At 43.2% G+C, this 27,627-nt stretch overlaps 1 protein-coding gene across 1 annotated transcript in view; it reads left to right on the plus strand.

Moving 5' to 3' along the window:
• Positions 1–27,627, plus strand: part of COLGALT2 (collagen beta(1-O)galactosyltransferase 2) — a 122,669-nt gene that overhangs the window by 7,641 nt on the left and 87,401 nt on the right. The window lies entirely within an intron of this gene.

Here is a 27,627-nt window from a genome sequence, read left to right on the forward strand (position 1 = left end):
CCGGGTTCAGTCCCTGGGTTGAGAAGATCCCCTGGAGGAGGAAATAGCAACCCACTCCTGTATTCTTGCCTGGAGAATCCCATGGACAGAGGAGCCTGGCGGGCTGCAGTCCACTGGGTTGCAAGAATTGGACACATCTGAGCGACTAACTCAGCGACTTTGTTACTTTGCCAACAAAGGTCCGTCTAGTCAAGGCTGTGGTTTTTCCAGTGGTCATGTATGGATGTGAGAGTTAGACTGTGAAGAAAGCTGAGCGCCGAAGTATTGATGCTTTTGAACTGTGGTGCTGGAGAAGACTCTTGAGAGTCCCTTGTACTGCACGGAGATCCAACCAGTCCATTCTAAAGGAGATCAATCCTGGGTGTTCATTGGAAGGACTGATGCTAAAGCTGAAGCTCCAATACTTTGGCCACCTCATGCGATGAGCTGACTCACTGGAAAAGAGTCTGATGCTGGGAAGGATTGGGGGCAGGAGGAGAAGGGGATGACAGAGAATGAGATGGCTGGATGGCATCACCGACTTGATGGACATGAGTTTGAGTGAACTCCCGGAGTTGGTGATGGACAGGGAGGCCTGGCATGCTGTGATTCATGGGGTTGCAAAGAGTCGGACACGACTGAGCGACTGAACTGAACTGAGCGACTGACACTTAATTTTTTCAAGCATTTTCTTTCCTGATTGTTTCTCTTTTATTTAACTTTTAAATCTGTTTTTTGTATTTTTATTTTTCTGACTGCGCCACATGGCATGCAGGATCCTAGTTCCCTGACTAGGGTTCTAACCTGTGCCCCCGGAGTCCTAACCACTGGGCCACTGGGGAATCCCCCTGAAAATTGTACATAGCAACAACTGTGGGGCTGGCTAGCCCCTGTCCCCTGGTCTTTGTCCAGGCAGTCATGTCCCCATCAGGCCCACCCTGTATGCACTTGCAACTGGATCCTGCCGTCCTACTCTCGAATGTGGCTTGCCTGACCCCTGTAGGCAATTGGGTGGTGACTGCTGCTCTCTGCTCAGGCTTCTCAGGATCTCTAGGGCTCAAGTAGTGAGTGCTTTCTAGAACCAGAAGGCTTGGCAAGCTGCCAGCAAGTGACCCAGTGGTAAAATGATCAGGATTGCATTACTGTTCCCTCGGCTCTCCATTCCCATGGTTAGAATGCTGTGTGTGAATGTTCATAAAGGTAAAAAAGTATCTCGTTATAGGTGGTAATTGAAAAGCTGTGCAGAATATAAATAGGAGTGGCTGTAATGAATTCCCTGGAACTTGCTGCCATTCAGAGCCATGAAAACAGAGCATTTGTGGTCGGTGACATTAGCCAAGTCTCTTGCATGAATTAAACCTTAGATTTGGCTGGAGGGCATTTCTTTTCCTCTCTGGGAGCACCGTACAGAAATCCTGTCAGACTCAGACTTCCCATAATGGCTTCATGACATCCTGCCAAGGCTGAATTTATGATTTTGTAACACATCTCATTTAATTGTGGCAGTAAATGTAATTATTTTAGTTGTTTGTCAGGTTCAGCAAGCTGATGCCTCCCCTCCTGACTTAACTGGTTTAGCTGATGAGATTTTGTTCCTCTGCAAACATAGCGCAAAGTAATCGCCTTTGCCCCTACATTTTTGATTATTGTTTCAAAACCACTTAGAAGATGTACATTTCATCTTCTAAATTATAAATGATAGCATAAGTAATGATCCTAGGCTGCACACCCCTAAGAAGATGGCAGAAGGCTGTGGCCAGGGGTGGGGGGCAGGCCGCCCTGATGAAGCAGTCTCCTGAGTACTTAGTTTAAGGAATAAATGTGCTATGTTGGAAGCATTCTTCTCACGTCCTAGGTTGGATCACTTCAAAGTCTATTGAGGGACATATCAGGCTAGAAACAGGAAGTTCCTTAAGTGGAGTTTTCCCCATTTTGGCCATACCATGATCTGAACGTCTGTATGGACCACAAAGTTCATACGTTGAAACCCTAACTTCTAGAGATGACTGTGTTAGGTGGTGGGGATTTTTGGGGGGTGCTTCAGTTATGGGGGTGAAGCAAGAATGGGATTAGTGCGGTCATACAAGGTCTTCAGAGAACTCCATCCTCTCTTCCACCACGTGAGGACACTACAAGAAGTTTACAGCCCTGAAGACGGCCTTCACCAGAACCTGACCTTCCTGCCATCCTCATCTTGGACTTCCAGCTTCCAGAACTATGAGAAATAAATTTCTATTGTATATGAGCTACCCATTCTGTAGTATTTAGTTACAGCAGCCCAGATAGACTAAGATAGCTGTCAAGCCCAGGAAAACTACAGAGGTAGCCCAAAGTGCCTACATTTTAGACAGTAAAGAATAGAACTCTTACTCTTCAGTTGCTTTGCTTTCTGAGAGCAATTGTATACATTTTGGAGGTGGGGAGGGCAGTGGACCATGTCCAACTTTCCTGTTCTTACAGGGCAAGAAATGATTCTGTGAGAAAGGGGAATGTGTGGTTGTGTGTTGATTGACATTCTCCCTAAAAGTCATATTGAGTGAGAAATTGCCACTTTTCAGGGTTTTGGGAAAGGCAGGATTTCCAACAAGTTCCAACAGTGGAACTTAAATTTCTGGGCTATCCGTGAGAAATATGGTCACGGACATTTGGAGCCATGGCATTTCCAACACAAAGTCCCTTGCTGGACTGCTGGACTGCTTTTTTGTCTCTTGGTTTCCAGCCAGCCCCATAATTTGTCCAAGCTCCACACACCACGGTGATTATGGCTGAGACCCGCCAAGATAGTGGAAAGTTGCTGCCAAGTGGAATCAGGATTTTTCATGTCATCACTGCACCACGGAACAGTAAGCTTATATGCAGCTCTTCCAGGGCTGCATTCCCTCTGCTGGAAGCAGGTGGGGTGGAAGGGCATTCAGACAGTCAGACCGTGTCTTGCATTTCAGATAGATTTTGTAGAGTTGGCCTGTAAGGCTCAGAACAGCCAGGATGCTAAAATATTTTAGAAAATCACAAGTCTCCCCTCTGCCTTTCCTCAATCTTGTTAGACTCTGTGTTCAGTCGCCAAGTTGCGTCCAACTCTGTGATTTCATGAACTGCAGCACATCTGTCCTTCACAAGCTCCTGGAGCTTGCTCAAACTCATTCCATTGAGTCAGTGATGCCATCCAACCATCTCATCCTCTCTTACCCCCTTCTCCTCCTGCCCTCAATCTTTCCCAGCCTCAGGCCTGGAATCTGTATCTTAAACATGTGCACAAGTAATTTATATGCACCTCTGGGTCTGGGAACTGTAGGAGATGAGTGCCTAGAAGGCCCCATGAAGAATAAGGGGCCCTCATGGAGGGACTGAGGGCTGTATATGCATCCAAAGGACAGGCCATGAGATTTTCAAAGCTTGGAAAGTTGGCACACGCTGGAATCTTCTAAACCCCAGGTTCCAGATGCTTAAGCAATCAAGAAGGCCAGGGGGTTTTTTTATTAAGAGAAATTGTAATGTACAGGATTACGAAGAAGAGGCTCTGCCAGGCAGCATCATTTGTGTTTTTTACTGAGTCAAGCACGTGTGTCCTCCCTCCTTCCAATAGTGGCTATTTAAAAAAAAATTTATTTTAATTTAAGGGAGTGCCTCAGATTGCCCATTATATGAAGAGCCTTGCACTGGGGCTTGATGTAAAATGAAACTCCCTAAAACCCTCTTATTTGCTCAGTTAGCTCACATCATGAGCTCATGAAGTATTTAGGTTTATAGAAGAAAAGCTGTCTACTGATGAACATCTCTTAATAGTCTAGAGGGAAATCAAACCAGTGTGTTTCTTTCTGATGAGTGGTAGTCATGTGACCCACTTCAGGAGCCATATCCCCTTGTTTCTTTTGTGCTGGTATTTAATTTTCTTACCTTTGATTTTCTCTTTGGCATGCCGTTAAAACTCCTCCTATCATGTGTGAAAAGAATAAAGTCTATTAAATAAGCTTAGTTGAAAAGTGACAAATGTTAGTCACTCAGTGGTGTCTGACTCTTTGCACCCCTGTGGACTATAGCCCTCAAGTTTCCTCTGTCCATGGGATTTCCCAGGCAAGAATACTGAAGTGGGTTGCCACACCCTTCTCCGGGGGATCTTCCTGACCCAGAGACTGAACCTGGGTCTCCTGCATTGCCGGCAACTTCTTTACCACCTGAGCCACCAGGAAAGCCCAGTTGAGTTGAAGTTCAGCCTTAATATTATGATATTACCAAGTTTCTAACCTAGTGTCTGCACTGGTTATGAAACCAAAATAGAACTTTTTGGAAATTCACGCTATTCGAGTCCACTATACCAAAGGTTTTTCTGAGTGTGCCGCTGCTGCACAATGCTATGTTCAGGGTTGGTATAATAGCATTATTACAACCTCACCCACAGGCAGCCTTCTCTGGGGACGATCACAACTCAGTTGCTAAACACCCTTGTTTTATCGTGTCCTTTAGGTAACACTGTAAATGTCCTCAAGTGTATGTGTCCCATTTTCTTTTCAAACTCTTCCCCTTCTCGGAAATGTGAGCTGCATTCCACAGCTCAGTGCCTCCCGCCAAGAAGATCATGATCACCTGGGAAGGAAGGTGAGGCCAAGTGCACTGGGGGTCTCCAGGACTGTGGCCTCCAGCCCAAAGCAGCCTCATCCATTTCCCCCTGCCCCCTGCAGTGTGCAAATGTCCTCGTTTTCTAATTTATGTTGCCTTGTGGGTTTCCCTGGTGGCTCAGCTGGTAAAGAATCCCCCTGCAATGTGGGAGACCTGGGTTTGATCCCTGGGTTGGGAAGATCCCCTGGAAAAGGGAACGGCTACCCACTCCGGTATTCTGGCCTGGAGAATTCCATGGACTGTATAGTCTACAGGGTCGCAAGGAGTCAGACACAACTGAACGACTTCCACTTCACTTCTGTGAGTGGACAGGGAGGTACTATTCACTTGTATCACTTTGAACAAGCCCTTATTCTCTTTGGACCTCAGTTTCTGCTCCATAACAAAAGAGAGAAGTGCCAGAACTGTGGCTTTAAAATTTATCTGCTTATTAGAATCATTTGATTAATATATATATATATATATATATAAAATACTGATACCTAGGCCCCACCTAGGCATCACTTAGGTCTGAATCTCTGTGCTAGGATCAGGTCAAGTGACATATTTTGAAAACTTCCAAGAGAATGGGACTGTGTGGCCAAACTTGAGAACCCTTGGATGAGATAGATGTTCTCTGGGGTCCCTTCCTGATCTGACATCAGTAGGCCCTTCTTGAAAATGCTAGTCACTCAGTTGTGTCTGACTCTTTGTGACCCTATGGACTGTAGCTCAACAGGCTCCTCTGTCCATGGGATTCTCCAGGCAAGAATACTGGAGTGGGTTGCCATGCCCTCCTCCAGGGGATCTTCCTGACCCAGGGATCGAACCTGTGTCTCTTTCATCTCCTGCATTGGCAGGTGTATTCTTTATTACTGAGCCACCTGGGAAGCCCCTTCATGGAAGTAACGAAATCTAAAGAATTTTCATGAAACATAACACGACTGATGTTTCTTGGACCCTCAGCTGAATTTTAGATCTTTTGGGGAGTGGCTTAAAAAAAAGTCTTTAGTTTTCTTGGAAGCTCATTTTTATTTCACACTGTTGTGTGCGTGAAAGTTGCTTTAGTTGTGTCCAACTCTTTGCCATCCTATGGACTGCAGCCCCGCCAAGCTCCTCTGTCCCTGAGATTATCCAGGCAAGAATACTGGTATGAGTTGCCATGTCCTCTTCGAGGGGATCTTCCTGACCCAGGGATTGAACTGTCGCCTCTTGTGTCTCCTGCATTGGCAGGCAGGTTCTTTACCAACAGCGTTCACTCTGTTGTGTACGGTGCCCAAAGGTGTTCCCTAAAAGTGTTGTCTCCTGCAGAAGGCCTGTGCCACATGATGACTGAACTGCCAGGGGAGTGGCAGCAAGAGGGCTGGCCTTGAGAGCACAAATTGGAACTTCTCAGGACCGGCCTGTGTGCCCCAGGTGGAGAGCAGTAGTGGCCTGGGCTTCCTTCCTGCGGCACACAGAGGCTGCCCCTTGGCTAAGGAACTGTGGACATCAAGGTCTCAAAGCACATTCAGGCAGGCTGTGGCCACTCAGGATTCCTTCCCAGTGTGTGTTTTGGTGTGCTGCCCAGCCTCACTTTCGGGCATTCTGTTTCATACTGGTGCAGGGCTTCTAATCACCCCTGGGTATTGCATTTCTGATGTTACTTTTAATGGCTTTGGAGTCTAGCTTCTTTTGTTTCTAGATTTGCATAAACAGTGCTGCCTTTGTCCTGCGGTCTTGACACAGCTTCAAAGCCTTGACTGGGCATCAAAGATGCACTGAATCCCCATTTCTTAGGCATCAGATTGCAGCAAGGCCAGCAGGTGACTGAAGGTCACAGCCCCACTTCTGGGCCAGTTTGCTGTCTCCCAGAGATTAGATTCTGCCAAGGCCCCTTTGATAACGGTGCTGAATCTTAATAATTTTTTTTCAAGGCCTGTGCAAATGCTCGTGAACTAAAGGGACCCACTGTTGGCATCTATCTGAGGAGGGAAGGAAAGGAACTCACGAATATTTGCTGAATCTCACCTCCACCCCCACCCCATGAGAGACAGATTATTAAGGGTCCCTCTGGGAAGCAGAGAAACCGCAGATCCCCTAGCCAGTCTTTGCTGATCTTGGCATGGTGGTGGCAAAAGCCTCACTTTCCCATGGAGCTTATCAAAATAAAGGCAGTCATTGAACTCTTAGTTACCCGTGCCTGGATGGCCTGTCTTTTGGATACACAGAGGCCAGCTTTTGATAACAGGTCACCTTGGTCCAATCATCCAGCACCCTGCTCAGCTGTCTTTCTCTCTGTCTCTTGGTGTTGCCCAGAAGTGGTATGTGACAGTGGAGAGTGATTCTGATCTCAGAAACATTCCACGTAAGGCATTCCAGTATGAGTTTTGTCTGGTTTCTCAGCTGTTTGCGCTTTTGCATCAACTATGCCATGCACCACCCATTCTCAGATTTTCTTGAATTCTCCACCTTGCCTTGGTCTCTTCATCTATGCCCAGTGCCAGGTAGGCTGATTTTTTAAAGACCTTTCTAGCCATAGCACTCTTGCCTAGAAAATCCCATAGATGGAGGAGCCTGGTAGGCTGCAGTCCGTGGGGTCGCTAAGGGTCGGACACGACTGAGCGACTTCACTTTCACTTTTCACTTTCACACATTGGAGAAGGAAATGGCAACCCACTCCAGTGTTCTTGCCTGGAGAATCCCAGGGACGGGGGAGCCTGGTGGGCTGCCCTCTATGGGGTCACACAGAGTCGGACATGACTGAAGTGGCTTAGCAGCAGCAGCAGCAGCAGCAGCCATAGCATACTACAAATTTGTAGTTCCCCAACTGATACCATGAAAAATAAAACAACTTAGTCTGTTGCCACATTATTTAAGATGTTTTGGGGGCCTTTTTAAAAATTTGTACTTAGATATAACTTTTCAGTACTCTTGACTTAGCCTTGTCTCATATCGTTGCTGAATAGACTGATGGTTCATGTCTATAACAAATTATAAAAATTGTTTGCCCTTTGGGATGGTTAATTTTGTGTGTCAGTGTGCCTGGATATGTGGAAAGGCATTATTCTGGATGTTTCTTGAGGGTGTTTTTTAGCTGAGATTTATATTTAAATCAGTGGCCTTCGAGTCAAGCCTTCCATAATGTTGGTGGGCCTCATTTCATCAGTTGAAGACATGAACAACACAAAAGACTGACCTCCTCCAGCAAGAAGGAAATGTGCCATCAGACTGCCTCTGGACCTGAACTGCAACACTGGCTCTTCCCTGAGTCTCCAGCCTGCTGGCCTACCATACAAATTTTGAACTTGCCAATATCCATGACTGCATGAGCCAGTTCCTTAAAATATCCCCCCCACAACAGATAGATAGGAAGTAAATATATTATATAGATGTATCTATTATATGCATTTTGTCTCCCCCTACCCCCTACTTCTTTCTCTCTCTGACTCTCCAGCTATCTATTGGTTCCATTTCCCTGGAAAACCTTGACTAGTATAACATTTATCCTGAGAGAAAATGCCATCTCTTTCATGAACAACAGCCGAAAGAAGGCTGTGCTGAGAAGAAAAAGAACCCAGAGAATTATGTCAGAAGAGATAGTTCCCGATCTGAAAGCTGGGAAAACCATTGCTGTGGACATCTGGGGTGAAATAGTTGTGGCATGAGTGTACATATTGACTTTTCTCATGCGTGCAAAATAAGTAAGTGCAGGTTTTCCTTAGAAGGTGTCCCCCCTTCCCCCCACTTTTTTTTTTTTGAAAAGGCAGAAGTAGGAGTTTGGCATTTGCCATTGTGATGGGAAACAATATACATGTTTGTTCTTTGCAAAAGCCGCTGGTCAGTGTGTGGGCCTGAGTCTTTTGCTCAGTCTGCCGTGTGAGGGAATTAGCTTGCATGTGCACTCTGGGGTTAGGGGCATCTGGCAGTGGAAGTCAAGTGTCACCAGGTTAATGGGCTGTTGAGATGAAGTGGTAGCGCCTCCCCAGAGAGAGGCTTTATTTCATGGCGGTGTCATTTATTGTGGAGATGCTGAAGATCGGTCTCCGATGACACCTCCAGAGACCAGAGGCATGAGTGCCCGTGAAAGGTCCTTGTAACATGGAGCTGGTTGGAGCTGTGACTACCCTTGCCGATGTTAACATAGAAGCAGAGGTTGGTGTTTCATGTCTGGGGGTGTGTGTGTGTGTTTCGTGTGTGTGTTTTTCGTGTGTGTGTGTGTGTTTTTCATGTCTGGGGTGTGTGTGTGTCGCTTAGTCATGTCCGACTCTCTGCCACCCCACGGACTGTAGAATTCTCTAGGCAAGAATACTAGAGTGGATTGCCATTCCCTTCTCCAGAGGAACTTACCAATCCAGGATCGAACCCTGGTCTCCTGCATGGCAGGCAGATTCTTTACCGTTTGAGCTACAGGAAAAGATCAAATCAGGAAGGCAACAGTTTTCTTTTCCAGAGAGAGTTCTCATTGGTGACTCTTGGATTTATATTGCTGGGGTTCAGTCTAAAATGAAACTCTTCCTTTTTTGAACTAAAAAACCAGTCCGTCTGCTGAACCAGAATGATCTTGAGAGAGCCCTTCTCTCTGGCTGCCTCTCTCAGCTGTCTCTGATCTTGGCTACTCAGCTGATACTCTCAAGCTGTTGTTAGCCAGCTGCCTGCATTCTCAACCATCTAGCACCAGCTGTTTTGAGTTTCTGGAGAAAGAATTTTCTAGGATGCCTTTGTTACACTGGGGTTCATGCATGGTAGCATAAAATGTGCTAACGAGTAGTTCTTCTAATATAACAGTAAATGTGACTTAAGGCACAGAGGGTCAGTTTCTGCCCTGAAGTGAAGTGGAGTTTGAAGTTTTTTCTCTCTTATCTGTAACCGGGTGTCTGACATTTGGTGTCCGTTCCGTCACTCAGTCATGTCCGACTCTTTGCGACCCCGTGGACTGTAGCCTACCAGGCTTCTCCGTCCATGGGATTCTCCAGGCAAGAATACTGGAGTGGGTTACTGTTTCCTTCTCCAGGGGATCTTCCCGACCCAGGGATCGAACCCGGGTCTCCCACATTGGAGGCAGATGCTTTAACCTCTGAGCCACCAGGGGTGTTCAGTTCAGTTCAGTTCAGTCGCTCAGTCATGTCCGACTCTCCGCGACCCCATGAATCACAGCACGCCAGGCCTCCCTGTCCATCACCAACTCCCGGAGTTCACTCAAACTCATGTCCACAGAGTCGGTGATGCCATCCAGCCATCTCATTCTCGGTCGTCCCCTTTTCCTCCCACCCCCAACCTTTCCAAACATCAGAGTCTTTTCCAGTGAGTCAACTCGGCTTCCCCTAATTTGTGTGGTTTTGTGGCTCAGATGGTAAAGAATCTGCCCGCAATTTGGGAGACCCAGGTTTGATTCCTGGGTTGGGAAGATCCCCTGGAGAAGGGAATGGCAACTCACTCTAGTATTCTTGCCTGGAGAATTCCATAGACAGGGGAGCCTGGTGGGCTACAGTTCATGGGGTTGCAAAGAGTTGGACACAACTGAGTGACTACTCCCACCCCATACCTAATCTGTGTTATCAGCTGTCAAGTTTTAGATAACAAGTTGCAGTGACATTCTATAAGTTTGATCTAGAAAGCAAATAGTTTCTCTAAAAAGAATGCTCTATCTTTTGGATGTCAAAAGGGGCAGCAGATGAAAAAAACATCGTCTGTGTTTTACCTTCTGAAATCATTTCTCCATAGCAGATTTTTGGGGTTTTCATTCTAGTTAAATCTCGCTACTTTTACTCACTACTCTTATTAACGTCATGGATTTGACTCCATATTCTCTTTCCCAATCTTTTGCTTTTCTTTTCTTTTTTTAAAGTAGCATTTTTCTAGGTAGTTTTGGTTAATTTATTGATAGATTGATCAGTTTATTCATATAGAATTAGCAATATTAAAAATCCAAGAGTCTTATCTGAAATAATTAGGAGAAGCTATTCTTCACATCACCTTGTAAAAAATGATTATGAATTAAAAAAATCCAGACAGGTAATTCTTGTTTTCAGCAACATAAAAAAAAAAAAAAAAACACAACTATATTTACCTTCCTTGGCCTTGATCCCTGAGAAGATCAAAGTTACGCATGGCTATAGTCTGTTGTTAATTTCACCCTGGGTGGTAAAATAATGCACTGTGGTTTCCAGACCCCTGAAAAATCAACTAGCAACAAGTGAGGTCATTTTTGGTGTAAGAATTGCATATATCATTGTCTCAAAAGACACATGGTCTGCAGATCCTGTCTGGGGACCTGCTTCAAATACTGTGTGAACTCCCAGTTCAGTTTGAACTTGGCCTTTAATCTCACTTTTACACTTCAAAGAGCTTGAGTGCTGCACATCCCCAACTAAGTAGATACTAAAACAAAACCAGCAACCCATTGTTAAACGGAAAATGAAAGAGACATCTGTAGTCATTTTATGATTCTTTACATCTAATTCTTTCACCAAGAAGAAATTCAAGTATTTTTTCCAGGCTCCATGCTGCTGCTAAGTCACTTCAGTCGTGTCCGACTCTGTGTGACCCCATAGACGGAAGCCCACCAGGCTCCCCCTTCCCTGGGATTCTCCAGGCAAGAACACCGGAGTGGGTTGCCATTTCCTTCTCCAATGTGTGAAAGTGAAAAGTGAAAGTAAAGTCGCTCAGTGGTGTCTGACCCATAGCGACCCCACGGACTGCAGCCTACCAGGTTCCTCCATCCATGGGATTTTCTAGGCAAGAGTACTGGAGTGGCTTGCCATTGCCTTCTCCGCCAGGCTCCATAGAAAAGTAGAAAATTTCATTTCTTTTAAAGTGTTTTAAATGAGGAATCCGTCTGCCAGTGCAGGAAGACAAGGAAACGCAAGTTCTCTCCCTGGGTTGGAAAGATCCCCTGGAAAAGGAAATGGCAACCCACTCCATTGTTCTTGCCTGGAAAATCCCATGAATGGAGGAACTTGGTGGGCTACACTCCATGGGGTCACAAAGAATGGGACACGACTGAGCATGCACGCACGCACACACGCAAATGTTGGAGTAATATGTAAAAATATGAGACGTGTGGATATTTGCTTGCCTTACCTTAAAGCACTGCTATTTCAATAGTGAACTGACTATAACCAGCAGTGTGGTGACCGACCTCCATGGTGGTTCCCCGTGATCCATGCCTCATTCTCGGGGCTCACTACTTTCCAGTGTCTACTAAAAAGATATACAATGTGTAAGTTGCGAGTGACGTTTTATTTGGAGGCAAAATGAGGACTGCAGCCCAGGAGACAGCATCTCAGATAGCTCTGAGACACTGCTCCAAAGCAGTAGTGGGGCAAGGTCAATATATAAGATTTTGGTGAAGGGGGAGTTCAGTGCAATCAAGCACTTACTTTACTGAAGGTTTTCTTCTAGTCACAAGGAGTTTTTCTATTTATGAAGAGATGCAAGCTTTAGGGTCATGAACCCAGAAAATATCTAACTGTCTAAAGACCTGTCCCACCAGTTTTCCTGGAGCACAGAGTAACTCATTCTCTACCCTGAATTCCCCTCAGGGGGTGTTGAAGGTTGTCAGCTGCAGCAGAGCAGGGTTCAATCTCTGCAGAGGCAGATGGCAAATGCCCTTGTTTTTGTTGTTCAGTCTCTGGCAGATGCTCTTGTCAAGTGCCAGTTTGTGATTGACAGCAGTCTCCTCCCATGCTGTCTCCCATGGCCAGTGGAATGGGTGGAAGTGAGAGTATGTGACTTTAGAGGTCAGATCGCAAGAGGCGTTGCAGTTTTTGCTATTGTCATGTGGATTGCTTGCCCTGGAGGCTGCCCCCTGTGCCGTGAGGACATTGAAGCAGACCCAAGGAGAGGTCCACATGGAGAGGAATTAAGGCCTGCAACCAACAGCTAGCATCAGCTTGCTGCCATGTGAAGGATCTTCCAGGTAGTCAATTTTTCAGCCCAGTCCAACTTTTGGATGACATCTGTTTATAAGGCCATGAGAAATTCCAAGTGCAAATGTCCTAAACACCTGACCTACAAGTCTAAGAACATCAGCTTTGTCATTTTTTGAGATGCTGTGTGTACAGAAATAGACCCTGGGTCCATGGAGCCTATAGTAGGGGAGAGCAATGATAACAACAACAAAAACAAACCAGATGGATTGAAAAGATGTGTTAAGGAGAAAGTAAAACAGAATAATAGGGTATGGATGAAGTCGTTGGGTAGGAGAGTGCTTCATATATAAGGTGGTCAGAGAAAGGCTTTTTGAGGGGGTGCTTGCTATTTGAGCCAAGCCCTGAATATGAGAATGAACCACCTTATCAAGAGAGGGTAGGACTGGAGAAGGAAAGGGGGAGCTAGTCAGGTTCCTAAATCAGAGAAAGGTTATACTTGTTGGAGGAAAAGAAGGTTGTATGGTTGATCTGTTTTGGACTTTTGTCAGATTTGCTGTCTAACCAGAATTCCATTCTTCTTTTGGGGAAAAATATGGTCAGTTTTCAGTATCATCAACAATAGTATAACAGTAGTACTTTGCGACCCCATGGACCCACCAGGCTCCTCCCTCCATGGGATTTTCCAGGCAGGAATACTGGAATGGGTTGCCATTTCCTTCTCCAGGGGATCTTCCTGACCCAGGGATCGAACCCAGGTCTTCCGCATTGTAGGCAGATGCTTTTACCATCTGAACCACCAGGGAAGTCCCCAACAATAGTATAACAACACCTATATGTTGTTCAGTCTCTGAATCATGTCCGACTCTTTGCGACCATATGGACTGTGACATGCTGGGCCTCACTGTCCCTCACTGTCTTCCGGAGTTTGCCCAAGTTCATGTTCATGCTATCCAACCATGTGTGTATCAACCTGTGTGACATACAGTTAAACCCTTGCCAGTTGGGAAATAAGTATGTGTCATTAACCTTTGAGTATTATGTCAGCAAATTCGCTAGTTTAGCACCCCCTGCATCCTGATTGAGCTTCCCCAGTGGGTGAGTGGTAAAGAATCTGCCTGCAGTGCAGGAGCCACAGGAGATGCGGGTTCGATCCCTGGGTTGGGAAGATCCCCTGGAGGAGGGCATGGCAACCCACTCCACTCCACTATTCTTGCCTGGAGAATTCCACCGACAAAGGAGCCTAGTGGGCTACAGTCCATAGGGCCGCACAGAGTCAGACACGACGTGACTTAGCATGCACCGCAGGTACACAACTTGATTACACAGTGAAATGTTCTCAAAAGACTTTTCTGCATCTTTCTGTATTGTCATCAATGGCAATGCCATTACTGATAGGATTCAGGGGGCAGTATTCTTAAAAAGTGCTTTGTTTTAAAATGACATAGTAAAACTAAACACAACATAAAACCCAAATAAGAAGTGGAGACATTCTAAACATCCATCCAAAGAATCTAAAAAACAAGAGAGTGCTGGACATCGTCAGTTCTGCATAGATCTCTTATTTAAACCACAGAGTAGGAGTGTTGAAAGAAAGTGCTGGGCTTCCCTGGTGGTCCAGTGGTTAAGAATCCATCTGACAATGCAGAGGACACAGGTTCAATCCCTGGTCTGGGAAGATCCCACATGCTGTGGAGCAACTAAGCCAGTGTGCCAGGACTACTGAAGCTGCGCTCTAGAGCCCGAGCACTGCAATTGGAGAGTAGTCCCCAATCCTTGCAACTAGAGAAAGCCTGTGCGCAGGAATAAAGACCCACCATAGCCAAATAAATAAATACATCTTAAAAAAGAAGAAAGGATGCCTCAGAGCATGCCTTACTGAGTTTTAAGTACATAGACTTTGAATGGCAACCCACTCCAGTATTCTTGCCTGGAAAATTCCAGGGACAGAGAAGCCTGGCAGGCAGTCCATGGGCCGCAAAGTTGGACATGACTGAGTGACTGAGCACACGCACACATACTCTTTTTGCAGTACTTTAACTTGTTTTCTTGAGGCATGAAACACAATTTTGCAAAACTGCAGATCGGTGTTTAGATTCTGCTCCATATCTTCCCATGAAAATCGTTTGAATACAATCCACTTTCGATGTCCTTGGTCCCTCTGTTAACATCACAGCACATCTCGCCTTGATTACAAAGAGCATTGCTCAGGTCGGCTCTAGGCTAAACAGAGCAATTTGTTTTGGGTGTGCTTCAGCTTGTGCTTAATTTCCAAGTTGCAGTTGTGGAATATTCAACTCCTTAAAAATGCTTTCATCCATTTCAGTTGTTTGAGGCTTTGATTTCTTCATCTCCTAAAACAGGACTGAGACCACTAGACATAAAGAATGTGAATTTAAAACAATCTGTTTTAGTTGAACATTGATTTCCTTTTTAACTTCCTAGTTTGTCAATCAGTGTACCTAAGAACTTTGTTAGACTTAACCACAGGCTACTGATTACTGATTTTAAAAGAAAAACTCTGTAAATCAATATTCGAGTTATGTTTTCTGCATAAACCCATTAGCTCTGTCCTGGGGAAAAGTCTCAATGAGTAATTATTTCAGACCGGTGAGCTCATAGCTGTCTGCTTGGCAAAGCTCAGCTCTGGTTTCTTCATGAAAAATAAGATAACTGCCAGGATTTTTCTGTCTCATACCTGAGTCCTTACAAGTGCTGCCTGTCACACCTTAAGATTTAGCTTTTTAAGTCAATGACGTTTCTTCTGCCTCCCATACAGTGCAACCATGAAGTGAGTTGATATTATGAAGCCAAACAGCAGAGCAGAGAGCAATGATTTATTTATTTCAGAAGAGAGAGGCACATTTATGGGGACTGTGAGAAGGGACTTGAGCCATTCAAATTCACATGTTCAAGTTTAAGATGGTTCAAAATTTAATCTCTAATAAGTAATGATTATCATCTGGTTTGCTTTAAGTAGATGTATGATTCCACAAAGATCTTTTCTGTTTTTCAAAAGCTTCCCTATTTCCCCTACATTTGGCACTCTTGATGCTTGCTACTGGCAGAAAATATTTATTTCTTCTCAGTTTATTCTGATCCTTGCTGTCTGGAGCATCTTCCAGCATATTAACTTTTGACTTTGAAATTTCACATATTTGGTTTAGGGGCCTCTATGTCAAACTGGGCTTTAAAATAGCTTATGCTTTTTCACTGAAAAAAAAAATCTGTACAGTAATTCTATGTATACTTAATTGAATATCTAGATTTTGAAGGTAAAATGAAGAATGTGTCGTCTGAAAGGTTTATACTCTTCCTTGATGTTATTAGCAATGAGAAGTTTCCTATGAATGAAATCATTGTTAAGGTTTGTTTTCCATTTTTATTACTTTGCTTCTGAAGATGTTTTGAAACCTTGATTTCTGGGAATGGAATTCTTTATATGCTTCCTAGGAAAGGAAATATAACACACCACTTAGAATAATTCATACCAGAAAAGCAACATCCTTCTTGCCCCTATAATATTGTAGTGGAACAAATCACCCATCCTTTAGTTCAACGATAATGAGATGGGAAGAAGAGGCATTTGTTTTGTACAAATTAAATCTCTCAAATATATTTTTTAAAAATAGTTTCATCGTTTTCAAATACACATGGTGATTTAGGGTGATGCTATTGCTATCCTTAGAGAAGTCATTTAAAATTAATATATGGTGCTTGTGTCTGCTTACTGTCTTTATTGTTGATATATGAATTAGTTTTCTAAGCACACATTTATTATCTTATATGCTTGCATGCTAAGTCACTTCAGTCGTGTCCAACTCTTTGAAACCCTATGGACCACAACCCTCCAGGCTCCTCTGTCCATAGGATTCTCCAGGCAAGAATACTGGATTGGGTTGCCATGCCCTCCTCCAGGGGATCTTCCAGGGATGGAATCACGTCTCTAGCATCTCCAGCATTGGCAGGTGGGTTTTTTTACCATTAGTGCCACCTGGAAAGCCCATTATCTTATATGGTACCGTGCAGTATTTTACCCTTTACTTAATGCTGAGAGCTAATGTTTATTAAATACTTAGTTCCCTGAGTATTATGATAATACTCAGTTCCCTGAGTATTATGATAACACTTTCTGTGAGTTAACTCATTCAGAGCTCACAACAACCCCATGAAATACCTACTGTTAGCGGCAGCCTCATCTGACAGAGGGGAAGCTGAAGTTGAGACAAATTAAGATTTTTTCAGAGCCATGGGCTTAGTAGCAGAGCAATGACCTGACTCTGGTTAGAGGCAGATTGACTTGGAAATTGAGCAGGCTTAAGCTTCAGTGCCCCTGCAGGGCGCCATTGTGGTGTGTTCTCATCTGTTTGGGTGAAATGCGTGAAGGGAAAATATTTCATCGGCAGTGGTCCAGGACCATTTAGGCCACTTGCTCTCCATCCTTCTTCCCCTTGTTTCAGGCACTGATAGAATGGCAGGGGGCTATCTGGAATCTAGTTAAGGGGGTGCACTTAGTTTGGGGATAGTGGGATAGTTCGTGGTCACTTCTGTATGTAGTTTATTACTCTGCGGTCCACTTAATACCCAGATAATGGACCAAAGACTCTGCTGTGTAGCTGATCTCAGAAGTAAGTGAGGAGCAGAGGAGAAACAATGATTGATACTTATCTCTGGAAAATACGTTCAGTCATCAGGCATGAAAAATTTTAAACCGGTGATTTATTTCTCTCATTAATTCCTGGTCAAAACTAAACTTCTCTTCTATCAGAAACATAGTTGATAATACAGTGACTACAATTGAATATAATTGTAAAACTATTGGACGCTTTTCTTTTTTTCAATGGGAATTACATGGAACAGAATATATCAGAATTGCTCTCTGGAGATCACAACCAGAGGCAGTGTGTCTGAGTACATGCAAGTTTTCTGCATTGCAACACCTCAGCTTGTGTTGTGGCAGACAGAAGGCATCCTGGCCTCACAAAATCTGGCAGATCCATTTGAAACACTCAAAACTATCAGCAGCTCAGTGAAATAATTAGAAAGCTTTCTACACTGTTAATAATAAAAAGGTGGCGCTAGTTTTAAAGAACCTGCCTGACAGTGCAAGAGGCATGAAAGATGTGGGTTCTGTCCCTGGGTTGGGAAGATCCCCTGGAGGAGGGCACGGAAACCCACTCCAGTATTCTTGCCTGGAGAATCCCATGGACAGAGGAGCCTGGCGGGCCACAGTCCACAGGGTCATAAAGGGTCAGACATGACTGAAGCGACTTAGCACACACACACACAGTTGACTTACAATGTTGGGTTAGTTTCAGGTGTACAGCACAGTGATTCGGTGTGTGTATATATATATATATATACACACACACACATATGTATATGTATGTTCCTATCTGTATATTTAGTATATATGTTCTTTTTCAGATTCTTTTTCCTTATAGGTTATGACAAAATATTGAGTACAGTTCCCTGTGCTATACAGCAGGTCCCTATTGGTTATCTATTTTAGTGGTGTGTATATATTAATCCCAAACTCCTAATTCATCCATTCCATCCTTTCTCCTTGGTAACCATAAGTTTGTTTTCTATATCTGTGGTTCTATTTCTATTTTGTAATAAGTTCATTTGCATTTTTCAGGTTGCACATATAAACAATATCACACAATATTTGTCTTTGACTTACTTCTCTTAGTATGATAATCTCGAGGTCCATCCATGTTGCTGCGAATGGCATTATTTCATTATTTTTTATGGTTGAATATTATTCCATTGTGTGTGTATATATATATATATATATATATATGGAGAAGGAAATGGCAACAACTTATTACAAAATAGAAATAGAGCCACAGATACAGAAAACAAACTTATGGTTACTAAAGGAGAAAGGATGGAATGGATGAATTAGGAGTTTGGGATTAATATATACACACCACTAAAATAGATAACCAATAGGGACCTGCTGTATAGCACAGGGAACTGTACTCAATATTTTGTCATAACCTATAAGGAAAAAGAATCTGAAAAAGAACATATATACTAAATATGCAGATAAGAATATACATATACATATGTGTGTGTGTATATACATACACACTATATGAACGTCTCATCTTCTTTATCCACTCATCTGTCAGTGGACATTTAGATGATTTGTAAATAGTGCTGCTATGAACTTTGGGATGCACGTATCTTTTCAAATTAGAGTTTTCTCTGGATATATGCCCAGGAGTGGGATTGCAGGATCATATTGTGACTCTATTTTTAGTTTTTTGTGGAACCTCCGTACTGTTCGCCATAGTGACTGCGCCAATTTACATTCTCACCTACGGTGTAAGAAGGTTCCCTTTTCTCCACAGTGTAAGAAGACGCCCTTTTCTCCTTTTCTCCACGCCTTCTCTATCATTTATTATTTGTAGACTTTTTGATGATAGCCATTTTAACAAAAATTCAAGAAAGTTAGGTTATAGAAGTATGTCAGGTATGTCAGAAGTATTTTTCTGGATTTTGGATGTCTGTGGCATTTCTCAGCCTTTGAAAATTTGTTATAATGACAATTATAAAACAAATTTATTATTATTTGTTATAATTATTTATATTGCAATTTTCTCATCCTAAATAAATATTCACTTCTGTACTTAATTTTACACTTGGAATCTTGTATTCCTTTTCTTAAAGTGGATTCCCCAAAGTTATACAAGCTTCAAGCCCCACAGAACCTTGATTCAGTCCTGGCCAAGCCCGGAGACTTCAGATCCAGCTCCTGCCCTTTTGTACCACTCTGCCACTGAAATCGTACAAATAGTCCCTGCAAACCTTGTTTTTCCTTTGATTATCTCACAAACTAGCTGTTCTTTCAATTAAATTTCATATTAGGGCTTTCTGAATTAATGAAATGTATCCTTATTTAACACTGAAATCTCACTACTGAAAAAAAAATCCCCAAATTCAGAGTTATAAATAGTACTTCCACACCCACATTCATGTCCCCAGTAAAATGCTTTGAAAACATTCTGTCTGTCTGCTTTGCCACACTGCTGGGCAGTTTACAGCACAACTCACCCTACTCCAGTCTTGCTATATAATTTGCTCCTGGATCTTTGGTATAATTCAGTGAATGATAAAAATTTTAGTGACTGATAATTTATAGTCATGGTGGAAATTTTTAAATCATTTTGACTCTGAGTAGTAGTAACTAAGGGTCACTTAGTCCATAAAAAACCCACTTTGTCACATTTTATTAACTGCATATGGCCTCAGAAATCACCATGTGCCTGTAAATAAAGCCACCTATGACAGTTTGAGGTTTCGAGTAAGCATTCATTTTCATAGCGTCACCTCTGACATTTTAAGATCTTCAGCGTATTCACTAAAGTTAATATGCTGTCAAAAATTATAATAAGTTAGAATTTCTGTTTGACTTTCATGCACATCTGTGATGTCTGCTGCTGGGACTCAGGCTATTTCACAGCTTTACATAAATAGCTGTTTATTTAATTTACTGAATCCTCTACTTGCTCAGGAGGTGCCCTATGAACAGTGTGGCTTGTATCTGCCACTGAAGCCTTACTTCTTCACATCAGCCACATGACTCCTTCTGCAGCTTCTTTTCTAATTTTCAATATTAGTTCATGGCCCAGGGCTGGGGATTTGCTGTGTGGATTTCAGAACTAAGGGTGTTCCACATGAACCTATGCAGGGAAAATGCACAAAAACTCTTCATTTCACCAAATGAGAAGATATGGAGGTATACGTTTATCTCTACATTTACCAATGTTGTGGATAATCTTTCTAATGGTAAGAATTTTGCTCTGAAAGTGAGTAAAATACTGCCTCTGTCTACCCTCTGGAAACCCAGCGATCACAGAAGAGGCCTAGGAGGTTCAGGAACAAGGCAGTGTTCTGAGAGCCTGGAGGGGCAGTGAGACAAAGTGGCAGAGGTTGGTTAAGGCTCCATGTTAATGACCATTTAGAAAAGCACCAGGATTAGATATGTGTTTACCTTACATAGGGCTTCCTTGGTAGCTAAGACAGTAAAGAATCTGCCTGCAACACAGGAGACTTCGCTTTGATCCCTGGGTCAGGAAGATCCCCTAAAGAAGGGAATGGCAACCCACTCTCATATTCTTGCCTGGAGAATTTCATGGACAGAGGAGCCCGGTGGGCTACAGTCCATGTGTTCACAAAGATTCGGGCACAACTGAGCGACTAAGGAGGCTCTAAGGAGGCTGCAACTCTCTCTGCATGCCTTCTACAATCTGATCTTTGTCCGCTGTAGGACCTCACTGATCCTACTTGCCCCTTCCATCTTCAGTTCCTTCTAGTTTGGCCCAGTTGCAAATACCTCAGATGCCCTTGTCTTTTTGTTTTACTCACTTAGAAAAAGCCCAGTCCCAGATTCGTCTTCCTGCAGTCTCTACTTTGGGGTCATGTTCATTCTCTACTTATCCCTCCAGCACCCGCTCATGCTAATTTTGCCACATGAGTCGAGCTCTCCACACTCGAGTGGGCCCAGTGGGTCCTTCTGTTTCCCAGTTGGTTTTTGTTCTCCTCTCCACTTTCCTAAATCTACTTACTCATCACCTCCACTGACATTTTTAGCACATCACCTTGCTTCTGAATTCATCAAGAAAGTGGAAGCCATTTGATGATGTGCATATGTGTTAAGTCATTTCAGTCGTGTCCAACTCTTTGTGACCCTATGGACTATAGCCTGCCAAGCTCCTCTGTCCATGGGATTCTCCAGGCAAGAACACTGGAGTGGGTTGCTTTTCCTTCTCCAGGTGATCTTCCCAACCCAGGGATCGAACCTGCATCTCTTATGTCTCCTGCATTGTCAGGCAGGTTGTTTACTACTAGCGCCAGCTGGGAATGACAGTGGTTTCAATTTCCTTGTCTCCTTTAATCCTGTCTTGATAGAAGAGATATTTCATCTTCCTAAAGTAAATGTCTCAATTTCTGCTCTGGATTCCATCCTCCTTGACTTTATCCGCCCAGTAGCCTTTTGTCTCATTTCCTTCCCCTTAACATTAACTCAGTGAATGTTTATTTCTCGCTTGTTGTATATTAGACCTGGGGATACAATAGTGTCAAGTCCTCAAGGACTTGGAACCCTCAGGTTTTTCGAGAGAATGGTCTAATTTGCCACTTCTGCATTCTCACCTGCATTCATTCCTCTGGTTTCTGTAAACTGGTTTCACTACCTCCTCTCCATTGAAAGTTTCCTTGCCACGATCACCAACAATACAGTTATTATTAAACCCAGTGGCACTTTGACAGCTTCTCTACAGTGATCTTTTTGCTGCATCCCATCATGTGACCACACTTTCTTTTTTATAGCAGTGTCTTCTCTTGGATCCATAATTCCTCTCTCCTAATTTTCTTCTTACTTGTTGTCTTCTCTTTGGCTTACTTCTTTCTCACCTCATATTCCTGAAAAGTGATGTTACCCAGGGAATCTAGATTGGACCTTTCTCTCACTGGACAACCTCATTCTAAGTGGTCCAGTCCATTCCTATAGCTTTGGTTACCATAAGTGTCTTGATGACCCCCCAACACTTAATTCTGTGCCTGATCGTTTTTCCAGAGCTCTACACCTAATATCCCCCTGGTCATCTTCATGGGGATGGTCCGTAGATTCCTCTAATTTGTAAATCTCACACTGAACTGACTACCTTCTCATACAGCTCCATCTCCCGTGTGCCTCCCACCATGCACCGTTTGCTCACAACAGAAACTTGGACCTCTCTGCTACCATTCGCATCAAGTTATTAGAAACTCTGTCGTACTCTGCTTCTTAATCCTCCATAGATTTTTTTTTTTTTTGCTTTTTCCTATCCTCTCTGTCATGTCCTTAGTTCAAGTCACTGTCCTCTCACATCTCCTAATGGATTCCTCTGCTCTCAGTCTCAACCCCCAACAATCCATGACCCGCACTGTAAGCTGTGCGCTCTTTCTTGAAATAAAATCAGGCTATGGAGAAGGCAATGGCAAGCCACTCCAGTACTCTTGCCTAGAAAATCCCATGGATGGAGGAGCCTGGTAGGCTGCAGTCCGTGGGGTCGCTAAGGGTCGGACACGACTGAGCAACTTCACTTTCACTTTTCACTTTCACACATTGGAGACGGACATGGCAATCCACTCCGGTGTTCTTGCCTGGAGAATCCCAGGGACGGGGGAGCCTGGTGGGATTCCGTCTATGGGGTCACACAGAGTTGGACACGACTGAAGTGATTTGGCATGCTACTTCTGAACTTCCAGTGGCCTTTGAAGGTAAAGTCTATATATCTCAAAACGGCCCACCAAGCCCTTCAAGATACAGGACTTCTGCTAGTTTCTCCAGCTGTATTCATCCTCACCCCTCCTTTCTGTCTCACACTGTAATCATGTTGAGCTGCCTTCCAGGGAACCACAACTCTCTCTGATTTCTGGGTCTTTGTTAATGCACTTTGCTGGATCCAGACTGCCTCCTCTCCACTCTTACTTGCCTATTTTTCAAGGCTTATAACAGCCCTTACCGCCTTCCAGTAGGGTCTCCCAGGGGCTGTGATCTGGGCGAGACCTCTGTGGTATGGTTTCCTGTGTCTTCCAGAGCTTTCTTGTAAAGGTTTCTTTTTTTAATATTTACTTTTGTTATTTTTGGCTGCATCAGGTCTTAGCTGTGGCATGCAGGCTTAGTGCCCTGCAGCATGTGGGATCTTAGTTCCCCAACCAGGGATTGAACCCGAATCCCCTGCATTGAAAGGTGTATTCTTAACCACTAGGCCACCAGGGAAGTCCATTGTAAAGGTTTTTAATGACCTCTTTGCTAACAGGGTCTGTCTTCTGATTGTACCCTCGGTTTCTGGCATGGATGTGCCTAGTGGGAAGGGGCTTAATAAATATTCAGCAAAGAGTAAATAAGTTATTTTAGTAGATTCTTTCATCAATATTGACTTTATCTATTTACATTTTATTATAATACTGAGGCCCCCAAAGATAACTAGGTGTTTCCTCCCAGTTCCTTTGGGCCTTGTCTGGTTACAAAGTTGGGACCCGAACTGAGGTTTTATGCTTCTTTTCCCAGAAGCAGGGGAATTAGACTTCTCTTTTGTAGGATCCTGTCTCTTATTTTGCTTATTTGATGATGAAAATGGAGTGCATTTTGAAGTACACAGTGAGGATGAATTTCACATTTCTTTGAATCCCACATCCACACTGAAAACATACAGTTCTTCAGTCATGATACTAAATTCCATTAAAACAGTGATTCATTGTTTCAAAGAGTAATCCCCTTCATTACGTAAATTAGATTCAACCTTTTCTCTCTTTTAAGAAAAAGAATTTTGAAATGTATCCATGATGGTGTTTTCATTTTTCTCCTCTAATAACCCTAGATGTTGTAGGATGCCACACACACAGTTTCCTTTTGATTTCATGACTACCAAAATCTGTGATGAAGCAGATTCTTTTTCTATGTTTGTATTAGCAGGTAACATTTTATGATATTTCAAACACTTATAAAGACATCTGCACAAAAATGCTTGTAAGAATAGTGGACTGGAAAAAATCACTTGTGGGACTTGCCTGGTGGTCCAGTGGTTAAGAATCTGCCTTCCGATGCAGGGGACACAGGTTCGATCCCTGGTTGGAGGACTAAGACGTCACATGTCACAGGGCCACGAAGCCCACACGCCACGACTAGAGAAGCCTGTGCATCACAAGAACCCCTCGTGCCATGAGGAAGATCCAGCGCAACAAAAACAAACACACACAAACAAGAAACACTTGTACTCAGCATCCTAAAGAAGGAGGCAGCAGAAACACTGTGCGCTCTGGGTGTGATGGACTGGATTCAGAAGTTTGAGGGAATCTCTGCTCTCCTTTTCTTTTTTATTCTATTTTTCATTCTTTTTGGGGAAGCAGGATCTGAGAAATGTATCCTCAGCAGGCATGAGGAAAGACAAAGAAATACCTTCGTTTTTCTGCCCTTCTCCTTCTCTTATAGCTTGGAGATAACAGTATCCTGAATTATAATAAAGTGTTTTATAAGAGCCGGTGTGTGTGTGTGTGCTCAGTTGCTCAATCGTGTCCAACTCTTTGCAGTCTCATTGACCCCAGCCCTCCAGGCTCCTCTGTTCATGGGATTTCCCAATCAAGAGTACTGGAGTGGGTTGCCATTACCTCCTCCAGGGGATCTTCCCGACCCAGGGGTTGAATCTGTGGCTCCTGCACTGGCAGGCAAGCAGATTCTGTGCCACCAGCCAGTGTAAGTGGGGGGAATTTGTTCAGTTTGCATTTCCTGCCAAACCATAGTGGTCAGGTTATCTTTATTATTGGTTTATGTAACAGTCTGGGAGCATATCAACTAATAGATCAGAATGCTGCCTGCCTGTGCCTGACACACAGATTTTACACATTCTAAAAGTGAGGCAAGAGAACCTCGTAAGGGTCCTAACTACATAATTACACGGGAAACTAAAGGAAAGTGTAAGATTGTGACACCTTGGATTACTAATTAGAGTGGTCTCTGACCATGGATCAAAAATCATGACAGCCCATTGGAATGAGGAGGTTGGCTTTGCACGTACTGACTGGCATCTTAAACCAGAGCTGCTAGTAGAGGCGGAGGCTGCCTGGGTCTCTGTGCATCAGACAGCTTTGAAGGTCACTGGAGGTCGGAAGGAGACAGGAGATGGTGAATAGCAGAATGGTCTCCAGTCTGCTGTTCTTTCTGGATAATTTCTCTTTCCCAGTTAAGCCATCAGGGAAGCTATGTTGGAGAAAGGGTGCCAAAATGAAAGCTTTTCTGGCCCAGATTCCAGCTTTCAGTTAAATAGGCTCTCAAAACAAACCATGTGGTCAACACTTGCGTAGCAGACATTCACTTGGAAGGGTTCACAGTGTCTGTGTGTTCAGCTCTAGGTGGGGACATGCACTAAAAGGGAAGTGAAATACAGATGGTATTGTTCTGACCAGTTCTGAATTGTTTCTTGAAAAGGCTGCAGTAGCCCTTGGATCGCCACTGGCTTCCTCGGTAGGTTTGCTGCCATTGGTGATTATATGTCAAGCCATGGCCTTCTCCCAATTTGCGGCCCTTCACTGAGCTGCTGCATGGTGCCACAGAAAATGAAAACCAGACCTTCCTCCCCATTGGTCTGTTGTCTTTGCTTCCCCTGGCTGTAGGGTACCACTGGCTCCCTGCTTGGCAGTTGTAATTCATCTCCTGGAAGCTGATTATCCTTTGTTTCAGTTGCCCAAAATCAGGCCACAACCTCTGTGGGTGCCTCTGTGACAGGTGGCCAGCACTTTTGCAGCAAAGACAGGCCCAACTCCAAAGGAATCTTGAAGTTCTTTCCTCCAGCAATTGGTCAAAAACAGAGTGTTTGGCAACTCTAAGCTTAAATTTTTAGTTGCCCTGTCATTTTCCTTTCTGTCTACAATAACTACTGTTCTTGTGAACTAGAGAATATGAGCAAGAGTAGAATGAACATAAATTATGTTCAAAAAGCAGGGAGAGAAGTCATATTTTAAAATACTGTAATAAACACAAATTTTCAATATAAGCCAAAATCTTTTTGGTTTTGAACAATATTGACTTCTTGGATTGTCACCAGCAGTGTTCTGGATATTGGGAGATTGGAAAAAATGTTGTGTCATCTTCTGTTGACAGTTCGAATATAATCCCCAAGATGATCTACTCATAAGTTTCCATTTAAAATCTGAAAGAAACTAAAAAACTGATCTTTAGAGAAAGGAAGGGGATTTCATAATGGAGGGCAGAGTGTAAGACAAGTAGATTGAAGAGTTGCCATTTTTAGTCTGGTTGGATATTTCTGAAATAATTGGCTAATGCAATGCATATGGCTGAGAAAGAGACCAAGATAAGAATCATACATCTGTTAATTTACTTATACTTCACCTATTTCCAAAACGGATTTGAGGGAATTATGTTGATTATGAAAATGCCAATCTCTTAATAAAATGTAATTTCAGGAATGTTGAAACAGGAGGGAATTTCTTTTGCTCTTAATTCACATTTAGTTAATCATGTTTAATGCTGACAACTCCCTCTCTGATCTTGACTTCATTGGGGTCATTTCTCAAGATTAATGTGTTAGAACTCCAGACCCCAAGGTTTGCAAGCTTACTTGTTTATACTTCTCACTGGATTCTTTTTGTTTTAGTTTAGGAATAGAGTTCTTTTTTTAAAAAAAAAAGATTTATTTAAGTATAGTTGATTTACAATGTTGTGTTAATTTCTGCTGTACAGCAAAGTGATTCGGTTTGTATATACATATCATACTTTCTTTTTCAGATTCTTTTCCGTTATGGTTTATCAGAGAATATTGAATATAGTTGCCTGTGCTATCCAGTAGGACCTTGTTGTTTATCCATTCTATATTTAATAGCTTGTGTCTGTTAATCCCAAACTCCCAATCCATTCCTCTCCCACCCCCTCTCCTTTTTGGCAGCCACAGGTCTGTTCTCTATGTCTGTTTTGTAGATAAATTCATCTCTGTCACCTTTTATATTCCATGTATAAGTGATAGCATACGGTATTTGTCTTTCTCTTTCTAATTTACTCCACCTAGTATGATAATCTCTAGGCCCAATCATGTTGCTGCAAATGACATTGTTTCATTCCTTTTTTATAGTTGAGAAATATTCCATGATATATTTGTACTACATCTTCCTTATCCATTCATTTGTCAATGGACTTTTTAAAAAATGTATGTATGTATTTATTTATTTATTTGGCTGTGCTGGGCCTTTGTTGCTGCAGGCAGGCCTTGTCTAGTTGCAGCGAGTGGGTGCTACTCTTTGTTGGGGTGCATGGGCTTCTCATTGTGGTGGCTTCTCGTTGTGGGGAATGGGCTCTAGATGTGCAGGCTCAGGGGTTGCAGTGTGCGGGCTTAGCTGCTCTGCAGCATGGCACATGAAATCTTCCTGTACCAGGGATCGAACCCGAGGTCCCTGTGTTGGCATGCAGATTCTTAACAACTTGACCGCCAGGTTTTAGGTTCTTTCCCTGTCTTGGCTATTGTGAATAGTGCTGTTATGAACATTGATATGCATGTATCTTTTTGAATTATAGTCTTTTCTGAATATATACCCAGGAGTGGGATTGCTGCGTCATGTAACAACTAAGAATAGAGTTCTTTTTAATTGTGTGACAATTTCACAAGCATATACAAAAGACTTTTGTGTAGATTATCAGTTT

This window comes from Moschus berezovskii, chromosome 17, assembly GCF_049115385.1.
Source record: "Moschus berezovskii isolate FMDL1 chromosome 17, NW_MosBer_1.0, whole genome shotgun sequence".
Taxonomy (NCBI): domain Eukaryota; kingdom Metazoa; phylum Chordata; class Mammalia; order Artiodactyla; family Moschidae; genus Moschus; species Moschus berezovskii.